Raw genomic sequence first — 12,504 nt, forward strand, 5'->3', positions numbered from 1 at the left:
AACAATGAAAAAACAGCAGAAATAGCAGGTTATATAAGTAACAATGTTAATAAACATACGCTAATGCATACATAGTCACAATCAGCATACAGTTCGAGAACATCAAAATACTTTGCAAGATCACGAAGGACGGCGGTATCATTAATCATAGAAAACAATGAAGCCCCGGTGCCTCATTCAGGCCTCCCGGTGCCAATGTACCAAGTCTCTGTATCCAACTCGCCTCTTTTCTCAATAGTTTTAGAGCGCGATCTCCACTGCGTAAAGAGACAGGCGCATGATAAATAATAATACATTTAAGGGCTGCTACAGTGTGTCTGGCCTGGAGAAAGTGGCGAGTGACCGGCTGGTCACTACTCCCTTTCTCCAGAGCAGCCTTGATGGATGAACGGTGTCCAGCCAACCATTCACGTAAGGTTCTCTCTGTCCTACCAATGTAATTTAAGGAGCAGGGACACGATAACATATATACAATAAATTTGGTGGTACATGTTAGTCTATGCTGCATCAACAGCTTCTTTCCTGAGTGTGGATGGAGGAAATATGGGCTCGCTGTCATGGAGCGGCACGCTGTACAGTCCAGACACTTAAAGCAACCAAGCCTGCGTCTAAGAAATTGTACACTACTGGTGGTATTCAAACCGGTAACATCTGTCTTCATTATAATGTCCCTTATATTTTTGCCTCTACTGTAACAATTCATGAGGCTAGTGTCATGGAGCCCCAAGGCCTCGTTGGATCTTGCTAACGGCCATAACCTTTTACTGGTAGCACTAATTATGGGGCTGGTGGTATTATAATGGTTAACCCATGGAAGTCTCCCTTGACCCCTATCCTTCTTTTGCTGGAGCAGCTCATCTCTTGTTCTGCCCATGGCTCTATCTTTAGCCTGCAGGAGGGATGAGAGTTGATAGCCCCTAGAGAGGAATTTCGTAATCATTTTTTCAATCTCTAACTCAGCCATTTTTTCTGTACTGCAAATTCTCCTAGCCCTTATAAATTGTGAGTATAGGAACCCATACTTCATACTTTTGGGATGGAAACTTGAGGCATGTAAAAGAGGATTGCAATCGGTAATTTTAGTAAAGACACTAGTTGAGATCACACCCTCCTCAACTTTTATCAACACATCAAGGAAATGGATGGATGCGGTGTCGACTGTGTATGTCAACTTAACAGGGCTAGCACTTACATTCTGTCTCTCAATCACCTGTGTCAAGACCTGCACTGGACCATTCCAGATAAGAAACAGGTCATCGCTGTATCTCGCATAGAACACCACCATGCGAGACACATCGATGTCGGTGAAGAAGAGATCCGTCTCCACCTGCAGCATAAACGTATAAGCGTATGATGGGGCTAAATTCAACCCCATCGCACAGCCAGAGGTCTGAAGATAAAATCTTCCATCGTAAAGAAAATAGTTATGGGTTAACACCATCTCCAATGATTGGAGGGAAAAAATCAATATCCGGGCCCGCATACGCTTTATTCCCAATGATCAGTTTCTTAACTGCCACCAGACTCTCATTGGGTATCACCGTATACAAGCTCGTTACATCCAGACTGACCAACAGGCTTCCAGGTGGAACCAATTTCACAGATGATAAACGTTTAAGGAAAGACATGGTATCCTGCAAGAGACCCGGGGTGGATGAAATACAAGGTTGTAAAAGAGCATCAATGTAGGTAGAGACGTTCTGGAATAATGAGTCCCTGGCGGCTATGATTGGCCTACCAGGTGGAGATACCATACTCTTGTGGATCTTAGGCAAGGTGTACAGGAGCAGGACCACGGGGGTTTAAGGTAATAAAGCTTTAGATAAATTTTCGCTAATAATTCCCCCGGTCACTGTACCCTTTAACAACCCACCTAATTCCAGCATGAATACCTTAGTGGGGTCTCTTTGCAGAAAATGATACACATTGGTATCCGCCAATTGTCTGGCGATTTAACATTTATAATCTTTCAGATCTTGTACAACAATTGCCCCGCATATATACAGATTCCAGATGGTGCGGCACCCAGAAATAAATAGACAAACTCTGCATCATAGCTTTCAACGTTTCAATCTTAATTCGATTAATCCTGACGAAAATCGAATTAAGATTGAAACGTTGAAAGCTATGATGCAGAGTTTGTCTATTTATTTCTGAGTACCGCACCATCTGGAATCTGTATATATATACTGTGTATATATATATATATATATATGTATATATATATATATATATATATATATATAGTCCAGTGGGTGACCGCACTCACACTAATAGAAATGGCAACAGTGGGGTGCACATAAAGGGTACAGGCATGTCTGTGCCCTAAAGACAGTCCATTACTCTTTACGAGATATGAGCACTCGCCAATATCAATGAACAATCCTTTTTATATAAAAAAGGTTGGTGCGGCACTCAGAAATAAATAGACATACTCTGCATCATAGCTTTCAACGTTTCAATCTTAATTCGATTTTCGTCAGGATTAATCGCATTAAGATTGAAACGTTGAAAGCTATGTCTATTTATTTCTGTGTGCCGCACCGTCTGGAATCTGTATGCTATTTATGTGAAGGTTCCTGGAAGGATTTCCTATTCAAGCGGAGTGTCGGTCCTCTGTGATATATATATATATATATATACATACAGATGCTGGCAAAATAAGGCGTCACACAGGGGTTTATTGCAAGCACATATCAGGATTTATTCCGACATGTTTCAAGCGCCAAGGCTCGTCCTCAGGGAACAAGTGTACAATCAAATAGACAGTGTTATATACCCTACTCGGGTCCCACCCACCAAAGTATTTAAATAAGAGGCATACTCACCGGCGCCGTTCTGTGTGTAGTCTCCGCGCTGGTCCGTTCGGTAACACGGGGACACCAATGAGATAATCGCAGGTGCCGTTCAGCGGCTGTGACTTGCGTGCCCCGTCATCAACTTGCACTGTCCATCACCATTCGACACTGGCGGCTCACAACTACACATCCTGGACAGCAGGTGTTGCCATGGAAAACGGCATACCAATCTACAAAAAACAATGTGACCAATACGTGATCAGTGCATGATGGATAAACAGTTAAAAGACAATACATTTAAAATCTGATCATGGGTACTATAATTGTATAATCATATAAGCTTATTAATACACCATAATATCAATAATAAATATGTTTTTTCAATTCTCAGTAATTTTATGAAATGCTATTTCCTGCTTATTAAAGAACCCCGGCATTAACTGAACTGGCATCTGTTGCCCATCACAAAAAATAATGGAGCCCCATTTGCTCGTTCAATCCTCTGGGGGAGATGGTGTCTAACATAAAGATCCATCTTGCCTCTGCTTGCAATAGACACTTTCCTCTATTACCTTTTCTTGCTGTTGTGGGTATTTGATCTATTATTCTGGGCCAAATGCTGGCTATACTATGTCCTTTCTGTGCACAGTGCCTAGCCACTGGTTGATCACTGGTACCTGAGGTTAATGCCTGTCTTATAGTTGTTCTATGATTCACCATGCTTACTTTAAATTGACACTCTGTCTTGCCCATGTAGTAAAGACCATATGGGGAAGACGGAATGTACACCACGATGCGGCTGGTACTGTACATGTGAGTGGATACCTGATGGTATACTGACGTCCTGAATGCGGATGACTTACAGTTTTTCCCACCAACATCGATCTACAGGTTGTACACCCAACACACCGGTAACAACCAGCAGGCCTAGTTAAAAAATGGGTGGGTGTCTCCTTTTTTGTTAGCTCACTGACATCAACCTTTACCAACAGATCACCCAAATTTCTGCCTCGTTTATAAGCTGGCATAATCCGTACATTTTTAAGGTCACTCAGTTCCCGATCCGTGCTCACCAGTGGCCAGTGTTTTTTAACTTGTTTGGTGATCTCAGCACTGCCATTGGCATACTGAGTCACCCATGGCATTCTGTCAGACATGTCAGTATTCCTAGATGGAACTAAAGAAATCGGTACTTATATGTTAGTTGGGCGTCCACTAAGCTATTTGCTTAGTTTTACACATCCGATCGCCACGCTTCGGGCTCGGTGGCTCGCTGCGATCGCCATACTAAATAAATTCAACTCCATGCCGACATGGATAGTGGGGGTATGAGCGTACTTTCTATAGTAAGTGCCAAACTAACATATAAGTACCATGAAATCACATCAATGGAATTTCCAAGAACTCTGTTTTTAGCTTTGAAAATGTCCTTCTTTTTGTACCCTCTCTCCAACAATTTCTCCTGCATGAGATCCAAGTCTCTTTCTTTTTGTAATGGGTCACTCTTAATCCTCCCCACTCTCAACATCTGAGAGTAGGGGTGGCCCTTGTGTAGGGCAAAGGGATGATTACTCTCATGCCTCAAGATCGTATTTCGGTCTGTCTCCTTGATGTAGATTGAAGTGGAGATTTTTTGATCCACCACCTGAATCTTTACATCAAGGAAATTAGTGACCTCCTTACTTATCACATATGTGAGTTTCACGGGACTGTTGGTGCTATTATGGACTTCAAGTCCCAGTCCAAAAGACCAGGAGGACATCTATAAACCTCAGATAAAGTAATACTTTGTCAGCATGGGGCCCATCAAAAAATAATGCATGTTCAACCTTATTCATGTAGGCGTTGGCATACGATGGGGCCACATTGGACCCCATCACACACCCCAGCCGTTGACGATACATGATGCCATTGAAAAAGAAATAGTACCGGTTAAGTACCAAAGTGAGATGTTGGAGGAAAAAAGGAATTGGAGGACCCCTATACACAGTGCTAGCTTCTATAAGATCTCCTACGGCTTTTATACCCTCAAAATGCGGTATACAATTATACAAGCTAACTACATCCGCACAGCACATGATGGTATTAGATGGTAAAGTCCCCAGTCCTTTCAGTCTTTCAATCAACATATTTGTGTCCTTCAGATAGTGCCTGGTCTGCTGTATGCAGGGGTTCAGGTAAGCATCCAGAAACATCGACACAGGTTGTTAGAGCTGCAATTTTTGCAGTGCCGCAGTTTGCAGTGTATATATATATTTAGATTTATATATATCTATATATATATATATATATAGATATATATAGATTTTTATTGGTATGTATGCCATTATGGAATGACACCATATATGTGTATGATTACCTTGCTTTAAGTTTTTAAAGCCAAATTCTGTTCTTCACCACCCAGAGTCTATTTGTTACACCCCTGATATCCCATGAAGTCCAAGTGACGAAACGCGTCGGGTTATTGTGATGATTGAAAGTTTGACTCCATATGAAACATGGAATGAAACAATGCTGCAACTCAACGTGTCTTATTGAATTTTAATAAATTGTATAATTGTCTTATGACATTGAGCAAAGTATTAATTTCCATCAAAATCTAAGGTGGTGGTGGTGACACAAGAGAAGGCGCACTCTATATCTCTGTTGTGTGTGTATATATATATATATATCTATATATATATATATATATATATTAACAAAAATTTTACTCCTGTGTTAAATGGATTTTGGTGTTTGAACTCTGCCTCTTTCTACTAGTTATGCATGAAAGGAAAGTGTTGGAGGTTTTAGATGCTTTGTGAAAAATGTCACATTTCTTTTTCTTATGCATTAATCTATTAGTAAAGAGAAGATGATCTTTATGGATTTCTTTTTTACACAAAGAAATGTCTCCTTTGTGATAGGGGTTGTTCAACTTACTAATTTAAGGATTCTAGAATGCAGTCTCATTACCTTCAACCCATCATATAAAATAGTTGACTTCTACTGACCGAATTTTCATAAAACACAAAATCATCTCTATATTTTCTCTATTCTATTTAGTATAGACGCAAGGATGAAAGATTGAAGATTTAAAAAGTTTAAATATAGTAAGCAAAGGGGATTATTGTTTACTGGAAGCAAAACAAATACAGTGCTGTTTACTTTTGTATATAGTTCACAAATACTGCATAGCTTTTCTCTTACACTGTGGCCCTTATTCTGGTTCACCCGCAAAGGCAAATTCCTTCTCAAATGGACAATCCATGTGCACTGCTGTTGGGGCAAATGTAACTTTTGCAGAGAGAATTAGATTTGGGTGGGGTTTTACTTCAAAATAAGATCTATATTGCAGTGTAAAAAATAAAGCAGTCAGTACTTACCCTGCACAGAAACAAAATAGCTCCCCCAAATCTAATTCTCTCTGCACATGTTACATCTGCCCCCCCCCCCCCCCTGCAATACACATGGTTTTGTCCATTTGAGATGGAATTTGCCTTTGCGAGTGAAACAAAATAATGGCCTGTAATTTGGATTTGAGCTAGGACATGCGCCTCTCAAATCTACTGTAAATTTGTCTTCACATTTTAAACTTGCCCCAAGGCTGTCTTAACAGAACTGTAGACTCTGGGAAAAGCAATGAACTGTGGCCCCTAACCACCCTTTATGGGAATAGAATTTTATAATTTGCCTCTTCTGTGGTCCTGCAATGTCTCTCCAATGTCTCTCCATGTGAATGTCTGCATGTCAAAGACTATTACATTTACCTTAACTGAATTGTTCACATGCAGGTGTCAATTGTTTAAAATAGTAAAATTAATAGATGCATTTTAAATATAATACTTACTGATCAACTATAAAAAAAATCTAAACCATAATTTCTCACTCTCCTGGCTTTTTGGGTAGTCCCCCATACCCCAGCAAGAGTAGGCAGATACTACTGAAGGCATGCTTGCTATTAAAGTGGTCAGGATGTAAAGATAATCATGGAAACCACAAGGCCATAAGTAATGGGCCCTATAGACGGAATGATATTCATGCATTTTTTGATTGATTTTACAAAATTTCACTGAATAGCTCAGAAAATGCCCGAATATCACTGTGTGTGTAGTTTATATAGCTATTTAAATGCGCGGCTCCGCTAATCTATATCTAGTGCTGATTAGTACCCAGCGCACAGATTATTAATCGGCCGGGAACAGTTTTCTCAACAGAGAATACTGAGTATTATCTCAACACTTGCCACCATGTTAAAGTTAGGTACACACTGCAATTCTTTTGGTCAAACCAACAATGGGCTGATATTTCTGCCAGCAGAAGGCCACAGTATCTGGGCTGAACAATAAGTTTTTTATAATGTATCTCATTTTCTACCACGTCTCTAGCTGGCGATGCTTTGCTCTAGTAATCTGTCTTCTATTAGTGTAAGAAGTTTGGGTACTTCTTTACTTTCACGGCGCCAGCATGGCGCCACGCATCAGAGTCCCCTTGCGGGGCTCGCTTCGCTCGCCCACGCTGCGGGCTCGGTGGCTCGCTACGCTCTCCACGCTATTTAAAATCAACTCCATGCCAACATGGATAGTGGAGGTATGAACTATCCATGTTGGCATGGCGTTAACTTAGTTTATTTTACTTAGTTTGTGGCGAGCGTAACCCGGAAGTAGCGCGGCGCCATGCTGGCGGCGTGAAAGTAAAGAAGTACCGAAGTTTGCAGTATTGTAGTACACCGGGGTTTAAGGGGCACACACATGTAGAGATGTGTGCTAAGCAATTTTGTTAAGCTATTTAGTGTAGGTGATTTCCCGGTGTCCAGATCTCCAATGTAGAGCACATGTAGAGATTTTTGCTAAGCGATTTTGCTTAAACAAAAAAAGGCCGGATAGTGGTTCAGAATAAGAGATTGCAATCAGAATCTCTCATTCTGTACAAACAGAGAGATGTGCAGTCCTTTGCTAAGCAATTTGACTAGATTTTGACTGCATGCACTGACTTAGTTAGCAGGAGCTATTTAATCTCTTGGGGCATACACACGGAGAGATCTGTGCTTACTTTCTAAGCAATCTAGTCAGATTGCTTAGAATATAACAAAAATGTGCTCAATGAGTATGCCCCTCCTGACTCTTATGAGATAAATACATTGAGTTAAGATAGAAACCTAGATAGACAGATAGACAGACAGACAGATAGATAGATAGATAGATAGATCATTAAGAGGGACTGCCTAGCATTCTAAGCTTTAGAGAGAAATGATTACAAAGAACAATGACTGGGTGCCTGCTAAGTCCTGTTTCTTGAAAGACATTCTTATGTGGCTTGAGACGAGTTGCTATCATTACTGCTTCCTTGTAAAAGCAACAGTGAGAGCACTGTATGGTAATGTAGCAGCAGACATCTTCTATGAGTAGATGTTCCTTTCTGCCTGTTGCAGAGACCAGAAAATCTTTGTACAACATTGGAATTCCCTCTCCATCACCATAACTGGCAGTGGCACATCTTTGTTTTACAAATGGAGGCCATTGCCACTCCCTCCCTCTCCCAAACGCTATCAGACTGTCAATCACTGACAGTCCGATGCCATTCCTGCATTCTGTGTCACAGGACCCATTCGCATAAGCCAAGAACTGGTCCTCAAGGAGTACATTTAACAAGAACAGAGTAAGGTCCATTGTTCAAACTGTGTATGCATTGGCTTACTACCTGTTTTCAAACATTGGGCATTAAAGGTAAATAAATTATGTTTTTTTATCTACTGTAAATGATGTTTGTTTTCTTATATATGCTTAAGCTTGTGTCCATAAGGAATTCTGACTCTTATTGGCCTGATAGGGAGTAATTCTACCCTGGAGTAGTGATCGATGAGTCAACAAAATGGGATTCTAGCAGGTGGAGATTAAAGTACATTTTACTATTTGATGAATCTCAATTCTTTGGGTTTGGGATCCAGGAATTGGATCAACAAATTGAATCTCCAAGTGAGAGTATTTGCAGCCGTTTAACAAACATTTCCCAATATTCTGATTTGTTGCCCTTTTATCAATGGTGGAACAGGGGCAACATGATGATGAACGATGGCCCCCAAAGTGGCTCTATTTCTGTGAAGAACATAAAACATGCAAAAGTTTTGCGAGTCAAAGTATAAAACCAACACCCAATCACACAAATGCCATAATTCTTTTTTTAAGCATGTTTCCTATGAGCAAATGGCCCCTATTTGATTTTGTCCTATGGTTATTGACCATTGAAGCTTAAATTGTACCTTGACAACCCATCCTTATCATCCTTCCTTCCCAAACACTCCTTGTGGTGGTCCATCATCATCATGCTCAATTCTAAACCCATTGTTTTGTGCAGTTTCCATGCAGGGCCGGCGCCACCACTAGGCAAATCTAGGCATTTGCCTAGGGCGCCAGCCACTGGAGGGCGGCACTTCGACCCTCGCCTCTCGCATGGAGGCTGCAGGGGTGTCCGTGCCGGGTACCTGCGGCACTGTGTGATCTGGCGGCGGGGTCCCTGCAGTGATGCGCGCTATCCGGCAGCCAGGCGGCGGGGCGGGAAGTGCTGCTGGGTTTGAAAACATTCCGCATGCTGATTGGCTGAGATTCAGCCAATCAGCGTGCGGTGAGTTTTCAAACCTATCAGCGCTTCCCGCGCCGCCTGGCTGCAGGATTGCGAGCATCACTGCAGGGACCCCGCCGCCAGATCACACAGTGCCGCAGGTACCCCCCGTAGGCACCGTGCCACCCCACCCCCCCTCGCCTGGGGCGCTCCGGTGCCTTGCACCGGCCCTGTTTCCATGGCTTCAACTTCAGTCATTGTTTCCACACAAAATTCATGTTACAGACTATTCCTTGAAGCACCATTTTGAAAACCACTGCTCCTTCTTCTGCCCCTCACAGAAATAAAATGTCCCTGTCACTGTCCCCCATCCTCTGACCAAATGGCACTCACCAAATGTCACTTGCCTTTTCTCCCACATTATCCTGCTCATATAATATCTCTCACGTTACCCTGATCATATGATACCTCAAGACACCTTTTCTCTTACTTGCCTATGTTGGTTTTTTTTCTTTCTCTCTGGGTGCTGATAATCTTTAGTAATACCGGCATCCAGAATGATGAATAACAGATCATATAGGTGTAATTAATATACAAAATCCCATTTGCAGGTGAGCAACTATGTTAATAACTTACCAGTATATTGGACCCGGCATATGCAGGGTCACCATAGTCTGCCTCCTGCTGTGCATCATGCTTCATCCCACCCCCTCCTTGGGCTGCATACTTACCCATTCCCATCATGTCGCAGCAAGCCATGCATTGGGACGCGATACAATAATACTGTGTCCATGTTGACAGATGGCAACATAGACACCAAAAAGTGAAAACCCCATGTTCACTTTTTCCTTTGTCCATCATTTTCATGTTGACATTTACCTGTGTCAACCTTTTGTCAATGTTGACATTGATGTGTTGACCTTTTTCCTGTGTCAACCAATAGAGGTCAACCTATTGACTGTTGACCTACACACTATAGTCCTATTAGTCCACACCCCTCTGTCTGCATACTACCTCATGTGCTGCACACTATTGTGTCATTTATTGTGAATTCTTCACCTTTCATTCTTCAAGTCCTGATACTTGTCCCGAATCCTCTTAGTTTCATCTAAGTTGACTAATACTGCAATGTGAATGCTACCAATATTATTTGGGACCCATTGTGATCAGCTCACCTGCCCCATCCATCCTCTTCTGCTCCTTTTTCTGTTTCTGTTTTTCTTTCAAAAGTATGGGCAGTACGGATGGTGTAATGGTTAGCATTACTGCTCACAGCACTGAGGTCATGGGTTCGATACCCACCATGGCGTGGAGTTTGTATATTCTCCCTGTACTTGCGTGGGTTTCCTCTGGGTACTTCAGTTTCCTCCCACAATCATAAAATATACTGATGTTAATTGGCTCCAAATAAAATAACCCTATAATGTCTGTGTGTGCGTGTACATGTGGTAGGGAATATAGAGTGTAAGCTCCGCTCCGCTGGGGCAGGGACTGATGCAAATGTTCAACTATTCTCTGTATAGCGCTGCGTAATATGTGTGCGCTATATAAGAAACTAATAATAAAAGAAAAGCTTCCGGTATACAGTGAGTATGTCATATTAATGTGTTATATGAGGTCTCTAGTCACTCATCACTCATGTCGCTTGGTACAGCAGATTTATGTCTAGATTTCAAGTAACACATTACTCATATTAGTTGCAAAAACTAATTAATGATTGCACTGTTTTTACCAAAATGTATTCTCTTGGTTGTACAGGTCTAAGCATTAGTTAGACATTATCTTCAGCTATCACACAACAGGCAGCTTCCTCTCAATGCATTATACACATACAGTACAGAATGTTGGTTCAGTTAGCAAAAAAACATAAATCTAATCTAAATCTAAGATACACTTTGTACTAGGCAAATGAATATCTAAATGTATGCTATTTTATATTATGCTGTCTCAATGGGTAACAATATACAATTTACAGTAGCAGTGGATTTTTTTAGAACTTTTAGGAAATCATGAATATTATAGACTTCAAATGAATAATGCATTGCATTGAATGGGCATTCTAATTAAATGGATTTGGATACATACTGTACTGTACTGAACTGTCTTCAGTTGTGTAATGTTTGTATCCACTGAGTAAGTTGCTTGCTGCACCATAAAGGTGTAGCAACTGAAACAAACACATTAAAGTTACAGAGATTTGAATCTGAGGTTAATCAGAGCACTCATGTTGCAAACGACTGAAAATTCTGTGAGGGAAAAAAACACATCTTTTTAACAAGCAGTCCTTGTCACATTTTTTTTTCTGCAGGATTTTCATGCTCAGTCCCATTTGTCTAGCAGTAATCTACATTTCAGATGATTACATGAGATGCTGAAGTGGTAGTGACAAGGATAAACGAAGCTTGTTATACTAATAGCTGCACTAATGCCCAAATATGTGAACTTCCACAGCCAGGCAGCATCCTAAGCTTGTGGAGCTGTCAGCCATGCTCCCTTTGGGCATGTCCGCCAGCGGCTGCCACATGATGAATGGCCCTGTCGACTAAATTCATCCGGGGCCCAATTAAACAGGCAGAAATGAACCAGAGCTATCAACCAGGGAAAGAGAAAGCAAAAAAAATAAAAAAATAAAATAAAACATAAAAAAATAAAACAGAGAAAAAATTATTACACACAAAGTCAGGAGGCTCCAAGGCAGTGAAGTCATTCTGTCAGAAAATGGCCATTTAATGCTTTGCCGAGCTCACGACAGATATGTCATCTGAGAAAGCTTTAAAGGCATCCCATGGTGGTTCATTTATTAATTATCAGCTTCATGCAGGGGATTGGAAAGCTTGTGTTCATCTCACTATTTTTTTCTGTGTGCTCTCTTTGCTGCTCAGGCACTGTCAGTTTGCAGCCCACTCCTATCATAGACTGCACACGATGCCTGTGAGAAAATGTATCGTTTTGTCAAGGGAAATAGCTGGCAAAATGATTGTCTACTTTTCCTCCAGTATGATCCGAGAGATTTCTGTTGGAAAATGAAACTTACTGAAGTTATTGCTGGTAGAATTTATAAAGGAAAATGTTGCATTTCACATACTGTTTGCGATGATCAATCGCATGAAAAGCATCCATACACATGTGATTGACACGAGGTCCGATGCAATGCGATGATCCCATGCAC

General features: G+C 41.2%; 1 long non-coding RNA gene across 1 annotated transcript in view; it reads right to left on the reverse strand.

Moving 5' to 3' along the window:
* The window catches only part of LOC146027682 (uncharacterized), a 58,036-nt gene that overhangs the window by 16,395 nt on the left and 29,137 nt on the right, over positions 1–12,504 (reverse strand). The window contains exon 2 of the long non-coding RNA XR_014455076.1: positions 2,829–3,028. This is a non-coding gene — a long non-coding RNA (uncharacterized LOC146027682). The remainder of the gene's footprint in view (positions 1–2,828; positions 3,029–12,504) is intronic.

Source organism: Crinia signifera, chromosome 1 (genome assembly GCF_055691185.1).
Source record: "Crinia signifera chromosome 1, ASM5569118v1, whole genome shotgun sequence".
NCBI classification, from domain to species: domain Eukaryota; kingdom Metazoa; phylum Chordata; class Amphibia; order Anura; family Myobatrachidae; genus Crinia; species Crinia signifera.